This window comes from Typopeltis vanoorti, chromosome 17 (assembly GCF_054136105.1).
Source record: "Typopeltis vanoorti isolate ZY-2024b chromosome 17, IOZ_Tvanoo_1.0, whole genome shotgun sequence".
NCBI classification, from domain to species: domain Eukaryota; kingdom Metazoa; phylum Arthropoda; class Arachnida; order Uropygi; family Thelyphonidae; genus Typopeltis; species Typopeltis vanoorti.
This window is the reverse complement of record NC_143565.1, coordinates 82119656-82131893: the sequence shown is the minus strand read 5'-3', so window position 1 is coordinate 82131893 and position 12238 is coordinate 82119656. Positions and strand designations below refer to the sequence as shown.

Below are 12238 nucleotides of genomic sequence, written 5' to 3'. Positions count from 1 at the left end.
CGATCGTTTGAATTTACGTCATATTCATATGCTTTAGATGAGAGCACAGATGTGAAGGGATACAACACAAGTAGTTATCTTTGCCCGTGGCATTGATCAACAGTTTGCTGTGAGAGAAGAACTGCTAGCACTCCTATCTATGAAGGGAATGACAAAAGACACTGATATTCTTGAAGCTGCCAAGAAAACGCTCCAGCGTTTAGACCTCAGCTTAACCAACCTCAAGGGTGTGCTAACTGATGGTGCCCCACTATGGTGGGAAAGAACGAAGGGTTTGTTGCACTGCTACAGAAAGAACCAGAACTAGAAGGAAAAGATTTCATCCATTACCACTGTTTAATCCCCCAGGAGAATTTGAGCCCGAAAACTATTGGATTTGAGAATGTCATGAAAGTTATTGTGACTGTCGTCAACATTATTAGGGCAAGAGAAATAAATCAATGAATGGGTTGCTTAAGGGTAAAAGCTGTAACTGAGAGGAGACCTCCACATAGCCTTTAAAGGAATGTGGAGAACCGACCAAGGCTTCTGACCTAATTTCCAATCCTCAGCTTCTTGTGGTGCACCCTGTTGGGTATCTACCTGGATACTGAACGAATGAGGATGGGCTGGCAATTTGGGATTTAGCCAACCAAATTGTATTCTTATTGGCTTAAACCAATATAGAAAATGATGGTATAACATGACAAAATTTCATGCCGACTGGGGTGTTGCCTGGTTAAACAAGGTCCCTGTTGTTTATGCCAGGGAACCAGGGTGAACAGCAAAAAGTCAGCTACTGCAACAAATCTGAAAACACACCCTAACTCAACATCATTAGAGTTAAAGATCGATACTATCAACATAAGAAGCCTGAATGGCAAAGAAATGGAGCTAGCTGAAGAATTAGATAAGTACCAGATCAACATAATAGGGGTGACTGAAACAAAAAAGACAAAAACTGGTGAGATCTTTCTGAGCAATAAATACAAAATTTTATATTCAGGAAATGACAATCAAGGAAAAGGAGTGGCCATAGTATTCAACACAAAATACGAGACTAATCTTCTTGAATGGCAGGCAGTCTCAAGTAGAGTGATGTGGGCAAATATCAGAATGGGAAATTGGACAATGAGACTTATTAGTGCCTATAATCCCACAGAAGGTTCTACTAAGGTAGAAGTGGAGGAATTTTTTGATGCTTTAGAAAAAGCAACTGACACAATGAAAAATGAAAAGTTGGTCCTTGTTGGGGATCTAAATAGCACAGTAGGAAATGATTGTCAAACATACAAAAATATTTTGGGAAAATTTGGAGAAAAGAGCAGAGCTAATAATAATGGCAAATACTATTATGGTTGGATTTCTGCTAAGGACATGGACTGGTTATTACTAACACCATGTTCCAACATAAAAATGTGCACAAATTCACATGGAGAGAAGAGGCAAGGAATAAGAAAAGTCTCATTGACTATGTTATTGTTGATAGTGATGTTTTTTCCCTGGTGAAGGACACCAGAGTGTACAGAGGATTTGATTTGAGCGATCATTATTTAGTCTTGAGCAGGATAAAATTGAATTTCACATTGAAAAGAATAACATGTAAGAAAGTTTTAAAGCAAATAAAAGTTGAGCAACTCTCAGATGTGAACTGTAGACTAAAATACACAAAGATTATTGAAGAAAAAATGAAAAAGTTTGAGAACAGGAACCAAACCTTAGAGGTTCAGTGACCAGCCTTGAAGAAAACCCTGATTAATTCAGCGAGAGAGAGGCAGGTGGTGAGGTTGTCTGCAAGGATAGAAAAATCAGAACTCCATGGTGGACACAGGAAGTTAAAGAGGCAGTGAAGGAAAAGAAGAAAGCATATCAAAAGTTCCTGGCAAATAAGTCAACTTTTGCTCTTAGAAAATACAGAGACAAATGTAAGAAAGCGAAACACTGCGTAAAACTAGCTAAACAAAAGTCATGGGAGGACTTTGGCAAGAACATAGAAAATAAATATCAAGAAGGTGGTAAGATATTTTGGAGGTTGTTGAAGAAGCTTAAAAATGGAGGAAAGAGTGCTGTAAAAGGAGTTAGAGATGATAAAGGCGACATGAAAACAGGAGAAAAGGATATCCTTGAAGTATGGAGTAATTACTTCGAAAAATTGCTAAATGAAACAAGCAGTGATAGCACAGTGGTAAAAAACACTCAACGGGCATACATATCCATACTTGAAGTAGAAAAAAGCCATCAAAGGCTTGAAATGTGGAAAGGCAGCAGAAGTAGATGATATTCGACCAGAAATGCTGACGTATGGTGGTATAAAAGTCTTACAGTGGCTGCACCGCATAGTTCGGAAAAGCCTGGACAGAGGCACGAATTCCCGATGATTGGAGTAGAGCTCTAATTGTACCCATATATAAAAAGGGAAATAAAACTGAATGTGAGAATTACAGAGGTATTTTCTTACTGAGTGTTCCTGGTAAGATTTATGCAATTATACTTGAGAAACGGTTGAGAACAATTGTGGAAGAAAAGCTTGGTGAAGAACAAGCTGGATTCAGGCCAAATAGAGGTGTCAGGATCAGATCTTCACTTTACGACAAATAGTTGAGAAAGCATGGGAATATAACAAAGATCTGTATTTAAGTTTTGTCGATCTGGAAAAGGCATACAACAAGGTGCCAAGAGAGAAGCTGTTCAATACACTACAGTTATATGATGTCCATGGGGTATTATATCAAGCAATACTTAGTCTTTATTTGACTTGTAAGTCAGCAGTTAGAATTGAAGTACAGGAAAATGGTTTAATGTTAAATCTGGTGTGAGACAAGGATGTATGTTATCCCCTCTGTTTTTTTATCTATATGGATTATTATCTATATCTATATTATCGATATCTATATTATCTATATGGATCACATTATGAAGGAAAGTGGTATTAAACATGATATCAGAATTGGAGATGTTAATGTCAGCTCTTTGCATTATGCAGACGATGTTATACTTCTAAATAAATCTGCTACAAGTTTGCAAGATTCCCTGACTAAATTGAATAACTGTTGTGATAGATATGGTATGAAGGTCAGCATTAAAAAGACAAAGACAATGAAAATAGATAGAATTGTTGAAAATATTAACTGTGTTGTGAATGGAGAACCTGTGGAACAAGTAAAACATTTCAGCTACTTAGACATGATTTTTAGTGAAGATGGGAAATTAAATATGGAAATAGACAACAGAATCAACAAAGCTGGTATGGTAGGCAGTCTATTGAATAAATTCATATGGAAAAAAAAGAGAAATTAGTCAGAACACTAAATTAGCTATATACAAGACAGTGTTGAAACCAGTTTTAACTTATGGATCTGAGGGCTGGGTCAGAAGTAAAACACTTGACCAAAGACTAGATACCGCAGATATGAGTCCGGAGAAAGATTATAGGCGTGAACAGATGGCATCAATGGCAATATCATATTAAAAACAAGGATATTAGGAAAGAACTTGACATTGTCAGCATCCAGGAATGCTTTAGCAGAGCTAATCTCAGGTGGTATGGTCACTTAAACAGAACGGGAGAGGAAAGATTAGCAAAACAAGTGTTCTCTGCCAGGTTGGCAGGAAAACGACCCAGAGGAAGACCAAGATATAGGTGGATTGATGCGGTACAAAGTGCCTTAGACAATAGAAATATAAGATCTGATAATGTTGAAGTCTTGACAAGTAACAGACTGATTTGGAGGAAAATTATAGATAGGAAGTTAGTAATGATGTAAATTTTTCATGTAGTACTATCATATCCTGTACACACCCCTCGAGGGTACATTTCAAGAATTTGATGATGAAGAATGAAACATCGTCAATTCCAAGAGTTTTTTTGACCCAAGAGTGCGAAACGGATCACGGCGACGTGGTTTATTATAGTGATGTGCGTTGGTTGAGCAGAGGGAAGGTTCTTAAAAGTGTCTTGACTTAAGGAGCGAAATACAGCAGTTCATGCAAACCAAGGAGAATCCGATTGTGGAATTTAATGATCTGAAGTGGATGACAGACTTTGCCTTTGTGACCAACATCTCGTTGCATATGTTAAATCTTGAATAGATGGAATTATAGTAAAATAATACCTATTGTTCAGATTTAACAATATCAAAAATCATGCTAAAATACTTATCTGTTAATAAGAGAAATTGAGTGTAAATGAAATAATGTTAATATCTTTTCCTTTAAATTTTGAATACTGTATTATCGGGTGTTTTGTATGAGAAAAACAGAAATTGTATATGTGGTGAATTGTGCATAAGTATACCTAAGTTAAGCTAAAGCTCCAGATAAAATAAGAGGATTAATTAGTGACCTGAGGCACACGAACGCAAAGGTCAACGTTGCTTAGGGGGTTTCCCGTGGAAATGCAATGACAAGCAATGGTATCGGGTGCAGAGTATCAAGGTGCTGATGACGTAAGAGGGGGAAGGTCATCAGAGCCGGATATATAGAGGTTTGCGATGCTGAAAAGTGGCTTTTTTCCTGTTGTTTCCGGAGTGGAGTATCTGTGTGCAGTTATGCGGTCAAGTAGAATTCCAACGTGAGATTTAGGACTCCATACAGCAATGAAGTCAACGTAACCCGAGGAGATAATGTGGAAATGTGTGTTCGGAAAACGGCAGCTGATCTTCGCATGGATCGTAGGCAATGAATCGTGACTGTATTCCCAGACCTACACATACAAGAAGCAAAGGCCAGAGGAACGTAGCAGCAAACTCATCTAGAAAGAAACTGATGTGAAATTACAAGCCACAGGAATTCAAAAGATGTTCGCAAGTAAAAGCCAGAGAGATCCCAACTTCCTTTCCATTTTGTCTAGAAGGAAGAAAATTAGTAAATTTTGTGATGGTGAATGAATATTAACTGGAATTGTACTTTATGTAGAAATGCAGGACTTTAGGAACTATACCATTAGATGAGATCAATTAATCTGTGCTAGAGATCATAGCTAAGTTATAGAGTGTAATACTAGAATCTGATGTTAATAGATAATTCCTGAACCTGAGTTTTATGTGATGATATTCTAAAGTAAGCTAAAGCTTTACGGGGTAAGTTTCTATGTACGTGGTCCCTGAAAAGTTCAAGATTAGTTAAGGGACAGGAGTGTATATATTATATCGAGTTGCTTAACAGACCCTATATGCTAGACTCAGTTGAATTTATTGAATGACAATTGTATATTTCTTTTTCTTAGTAATGAATAAATTCCTTTCTTGTCAAACAAATAACTTGCCTGATCACTAAATTTAATGCACTGCTCATAAAGAGAACCTATGCATATGTATTTTGATACAGTCATGACTGCAAAGTGAGAAACATACATGATTATAGTATAGGAATAAGATAAAGAATTAAGGATTGTGTGCCATACTGAGTGTTTTAATCTTGGATAAAAAAAATTCTTTTATCTTGTAAATTTTGGTGGTGCAGCTTAAACAAATAAATTTCAAAATTTTTAATCAGATTGAGCACTAGTAATCTAACAAAGAATTAACCAAGGCACTGTCTTTGTTATCAGAGTTTCGCACACTCAAGCAATATATTAGTAGCGGCCATAAGTTTGAAGTACTACCAAGGATTAAGAGTAGACAAAGGGCATAACATAACATATAAGTAAAATAACAAAATTAGCAGATTTTTTTCAAAGACGAAGCCCAACAAGACTCAATTATAAGATTTAAATGAAAACGTAAAATAAAATAACCAACGATATAATATTAATTATTTTTACATATACGAATGACCTAAATATGTGGCTACAATCCAAAGATTAAGTTGTGCTTCTCAAACTAGTTGAGAAGTTGAGGCACAAAGACTAGTTGTACCTCTCAAACTATGAGAGGCACAACTTGCAAAAAAGACAACTCATTTTCAGCTTCTCGCTGAGTCCAACTGTTCATCTCTTGATGAATATGCTACAAAATTAGCTGTGCTGCGAAGCAAGTTCAAAGAGAGATTTAGTGATTTTTGTAACCAACAGTCTTCTTTAGATTTATTTTTAATGCCATTCAGTGTCAATGCTGCCGAAATGCCAGGCTCAGTACAAATGGAGCTGCTTGAACTCCAAAACAACTCTTCTTTGAGAGAAAAATTATTCAATGTGCCCTTGCTTACATTTTACAAAGACTACATTTCTGAGGACACATTCCCTAATCTTCGCCGGCATGCTTTGAAGATGTGCACTTTATTAGGAAGCATATACTTATGTGAGCAGTTCTTCTCCAGAATGAAGCATGTGAAGTCCAAGACAAGAACTCAGATTATGGACCAACATCTCGAGAATACTCTGCGCATAATACCTTCCAACATCGACAAGTTGGTCAAGGAAAAACCTTGCCAAGTTGCCCATTGACATTGTAAAAAGTGAATGTTTTCTTCATTTAACTATCTTTTTTCAAGTATTTATTGTATTTACTTATATCATGAACCAAACTCCTACCTACGCTTTTAAAGATGAGTTAGGATTTTATGTAAAGTATCAAATGCACCGCGTTCCTTGTGAATCTGGAAAGCATATTACAATTCTAAATACTGCAGTATAGCTTAGTGGACTATGGGCTTCATTGAAATTTTTAATGATGTCTGCATTGTCTGAAAGGTTGAAGACCTCTGTTCTACAGTCTTGCAATTTTTTTTTTTTTAGACAGTGCCAGCTAGACTGCACTTCCGAGAGTGAGTGATTGGAATGTGGACTAACAGCAATGCAGGGACTCATAACCTTAACCGAAATTTCTCATTATCTTATTCAACACTAGGTTAGTCATGGCAATTTTCTACTAGCACACAGGTCTGCAATTTTTTTTGGAAATAGTGCACTGACAGGTATCAGATCAGCATTTGTTTATAAGTCATTTATTATAACTAAGAAATGCATGTACAGTTGAAACAACAAGTAGTTACAGCTACACTTCGCTAGCCTTCCTAAATCTTGATTAAAAGCTATTATAGGGCTAAAGCATTACACTAATGAGGAATGAAGGATGCTCTTGGATAATTTGAGGCTAACCTTCTGACATATTATACACTACTAAGATAACTTATTGCATACCTTCTCACAGTTATTTATATCCATATTACAAGCGCACCAACTTATCACAGTTACTTACAGATCTTCCTTCATAAACAGTCCTTTGTATTCAGTGAAAGTTCCATTAGGATATCTCGCTCTTTTGCCTTGATCATGACGTTTCTCTTATGTTACGTTTCTCTTGATGCTCTCTAACCTTCACAGAGACAAGTCTCTGCAAAGGTTAGAGAGCATCAAGAGCTGCAGAGTCTCTGCAATATTTCCCTTCAGTGTTTTCTTTTGTTCTTCCCTAATCCAGGTAACCTTTCTGTTGACTCATTACTTAACAAAGAACAATTCATTTTTCTTGTGTTGAGCACAATTGTTTTACAAGTAACATCAAACCATACATATATTATAACTATGAAAAAATAGTTATAACATTATATATTATAACTATTTTTTCATATATGCTTTACATCAACTTTATATTACATCTCGTATTTTCCTGACTTAAGACTCTTGAAATACCAAGTATGATAAGTTATAGAATTACAATATCATTAAGTGTGAGCTACAGAAGAAGAAGAAAAAAATGCTGTGGAGGGTATATAAAGAGAAAGATGACCAGCAAACTAATGAACAGTACAAAGCTCATTTAAAAAAAAAGGCGACTAGCATTGCAAGGAAGGCAAAATTAGATACAATCTAACAGATAAGCTAAGGTGTTGATGGTTATTAATGACTTATTTTTCACGGCATTAACAACACCACAAACACTTTTATCACAAAGATGTTTTATTAACGCTTATATTTCGCTGATTTTCAACTAAGCATCATCAGAGCACAACACACTTGTAAACGCGACAGTGAGTGAGTGAAACAATATAATTGCAAAAGACAAAGGATCTAAAGTCCTATTTTTTTTGGTGCCCTCTAATGGGAAAAAAAAAAAAAACCAGCAGTTATCCAGGAGTTTTTCTTAGGATAACCGTCTCCCAAATTTTTTGGCAAATTAATGCGACCATATTTGTTAAGGTTGGGAGAATTCTTCAAAGCCATTGCTGACTCAAAAAATAATCTTTCAGATCTATAACGACTCCTAAATAGCACATTTGTTTTCCTCCATCTAATCCTGTGTGAAGGAGTGTCCAAAGCGTGGTCTGCCAGTCCCGACTTGCCATAGTAATAGTAGCGAATGTATCTTTCATGTTCTTCCAGGCGGATGTTCACTGATCTTCCTGTTTGCCCATAATAGGCCAAGTCACAGTCACACAGAACTTCATACACTCCTGGGTGTGCTAAAGGGTGAAGTTTATCCTTAGGCGAGCGGATCAGAGTTGCCAGCTTGACATGGGGTTTGAAAGTGGTGCGAAGGCCATGTTTCAACAATACTTTGGCTATCTTTTCCCGATGTACCTCTGATATAGGGAACAGAAATGGTCATGTTGTATTCTTGTGTATTGGGGGAGGGTAGAGTAATGGGCCTATGTAGTATTTTATCTATTTTGTAGGGATTGTAGCCGTTGGTTAAGAATGTATGCCTCAGGTATTGGAGTTCAGTAGTCAGAGCTGTCTCATTAGAACAAATGGTTCTGGCTCTATGTGTAAGTGTTTTTAAAATGCCGTACTGTTGGACTGGATGATGGCGTGATTGTTTATGTAGGTGTCTTCCTGTGTGTGTGTGTGTAGGCTTTCTGTAAATAGAAAAAGATAGTGATCCATCTGAAAGGCGGGTGACTAATGTGTCAAGAAATGGCAAACAGTTATTTGATTCTTTTTCTACTGTGAAGTAAATTTTGGGGTGTTGGCTGTTTAGGGAGGTAACAAAAGCATCCAAAGTGTCTTGTCCATGGGGCCAGATGGCAAACACATCTTCAACATAGCGCAGCCACACTTGTGGCTTGTATGTAGCTGTGGTAAGTACTTTGCTTTCAAAGTGTTCCATGTAAAAATTTGCTAACGGGGGAGAGAGGGGGGGGAACCCATAGCAGTACCATTAATCTGATTGTAGAATTCCTCCCCCCCCTATGTAAAGTAACCTGCATTCATGGTAAATTGAAATAATTCAAAAATATCTGGGGGAAATTTAGACTTGATTAAATCAAGAGTGTCTATAAGTGGTACATTGGTAAATAAGGAGGTGACATCGAAACTAACCATTATGTCTGAATCTTTTAGGATTAGATTTTCAACCAGTGTTTTGAAATGGATTGAATTTTTTTACAAAAGTAGAGAAGTTGCTAGTAAGGGGGGCAAGCGACTTGGCTAAATGCCGGGCCAGTTTATATGGGGGACTATCGTCCCCCATATAAACTGGGCATAGGGGAATATTAGTTTTGTGGATTTTTGGTAATCCATAAATACAGGGTGGTTTAACATGAATTGGTTTTATTTTCCTGATGAAATCATCAGGAAAATAAAACCAGGCCCAAAGAAATCATCAGGAAAATAAAACCAATTCATGTTAAACCACCCAGTATTTATGGATTACCAAAAATCCACAAAACTAATATTCCCCTACGCCCCATAGTTGATAGCATAGATAGTCCCCCATATAAACTGGCCCAGCATTTAGCCAAGTCGCTTGTTCCCCTTACTGGCAACTCCTCTACTTTTGTAAAAAATTCAATCCATTTCAAAACACTGGTTGAAAATCTAATCCTAAAAGATTCAGACATAATGGTTAGTTTCGATGTTACCTCCTTATTTACCAATGTACCACTTATAGACACTTTTGATTTAATCAAGTCTAAATTTCCCCCAGATATTTTTGAATTATTTCAATTTACCATGAATGCAGATTACTTTACATGGGGAGGGGGAAATTCTACAAACAGATTAATGGTACTGTTATGGGTTCCCCCCTCTCTCCCCCGTTAGCAAATTTTTACATGGAACACTTTGAAACAAAGTACTTACCACATATGTAGATGATTTGTTTGCCATCTGGCCCCATGGACAAGACACTTTGGATGCTTTTGTCACCTACCTAAACAGCCAACACCCCCAAAATTCACTTCACAGTAGAAAAAGAATCAAATAACTGTTTACCATTTCTTGACACATTAGTCACGCACCTTTCAGATGGATCACTATCTTTTTCTATTTACAGAAAGCCTACACACACAGGAAGATATCTACATAAACAATCACATCATCATCCAATCCAACAGTACGGCATTTTAAAAACACTTACACACAGAGTCAGAGCCATTTGTTCCAACGAGACAGCTCTGACCACTGAACTCCAATACCTGAGGCATACGTTCTTAACCAACGGCTACAATCCCTACAAAATAGATAAAATACTACATAGGCCCATTACTCTGCCCTCCCCTAATACACAAGAATAAAACATGACCATTTCTATTCCCTATATCAGAAGTATGTCAGAAAAGATAGCCAAAGTATTGTTGAAACATGGCCTTCGCAGCACTTTCAAACCCCATGTCAAGCTGGCAACTCTGATCTGCTCGCCTAAGGATAAACTTCACCCTTTAGCACACCCAGGAGTGTATGAAGTTCTGTGTGACTGTGACTTGGCCTATTATGGGCAAACAGGAAGTTCAGTGAACATTCGCCTGGAAGAACATGAAAGATACATTCGCTACTATTACTATGATAAGTCGGGACTGGCAGACCCCGCTTTGGACACTCCTTCACACAGGATTAGATGAAGGAAAACGAATGTGCTATTTAGGAGTCGTTATAGATCTGAAAGATTATTTTTTGAGTCAGCAATGGCTTTGAAGAATTCTCCCAACCTTAACAAATACGTGTTGAATTTTTTCTCGACTATTATTTATAAGACTATTACACTTTTTTTATATAATGTTCGTCAAGTAGCTTTATTTTATTGTCCTACATGTTTCGCCAATATTTTTCTATCGGCATCTTCAGGGAATACAAACTAGTAAGCTATATGAAGGTAACAGACTAGGTTATACTGATGGTTCTAATTCATACAAAAAAATAGTATTGAACAAGGCAATGTGCGTGTCTCGGGAACATGATTTATTCGTTATGGCTCATGATGTAATTGTTATGAAAGTTCATTTCTTTGATGTTTAATGATCTGATTAAAGCTTTCCAAATTTCTGGTAAGGTTAGACCTTGATTCTTGTTTAGGTTTTCAGTTTTACGGGCGACTGTAGCTGCTTCCTTGAAGGTTCTTGAATGGTAGTTAGGCTCTTATCCCACTCAATGTGATGGTTAGTAGAGGCAAAGTGGCAAGAAAGGCCTGAAATGTCTTGTCAGTTGTTTCTGACATATCCTATGTGTTCTTTCTTTCTCGTTTCAAAGCTTCTAGAGGTCTGACCTACATAACTAATACCACATGAGCAAGGTATATTATATATTCCAGAGTACTTGTAGAATAGATGAGGATCTTTCGGTGATCTTAAAAATTTCCGAATAGTGTTGATTGGCTTGAATGCTACTCTGATATTATGTGGTTTTAGAAGGTTAGCTAATTTTTTGGAAATGCTCCTGACAAATGGAATAGTACTGATGTATTGGACGTCATCACGTTGTCTATGTGTCATTTATCAGTCAAGATAATCTTGTTGTAGAGTCTTTTTGGATAACCATTTAAAGATAGTTCTCTGAAGATGCCGATAGAAAAAAAATTGACGAAACATGTAGGACAATAAAATAAAGCTACTTGACGAACATTATATAAAAAAAGTGTAATAGTCTTAACAAATATGGTTGCATTAATTTGCCAAAAATTTGGGAGACGGTTATCCTAAGAAAAACTCCTGGATAACTGCTTCCCCCCCCCCCCATTAGAGGGTGCCAAAAAAAGTAGGACTTTAGATCCTTTGTCTTTTGGAATTATATTGTTTCACTCACTCACTGTCGCGTTTACAAGTGTGTTGTGCTCTGATGATGCCGAGTTGAAAATCAGCGAAATATAAGCATTAATAAAACATCTTTGTGATAAAAGTGTTTGTGGTGTTGTTAATACCATGAAAAATAAGTTATGAAAATAAGATACAAGAAGAATCTAGCCGAACAGGCCAAACGAAATCCCAGAGTTCTTTTGTTATCCTTTCCTTTAGTGTTACATGGTGATCAGCATTCATTTTGTGAAAACAAAATGAATTCTGATGAATGAAAATGAATGTAACAAAACTATCTATATGAAAGAATGTTTCTCTGATGTTGTCTTAAATAGAATATAGCTTTGATGTAGTTAATTTATTTTATTTCATTTAT

At 36.6% G+C, this 12238-nt stretch overlaps 1 protein-coding gene across 3 annotated transcripts in view; it reads right to left on the bottom strand.

The window, feature by feature from the left end:
• Patronin (calmodulin-regulated spectrin-associated protein patronin) overlaps window positions 1-12238 on the bottom strand; it is a 358788-nt gene that overhangs the window by 285345 nt on the left and 61205 nt on the right. The gene's annotated exons all lie outside the window — the stretch shown is intronic.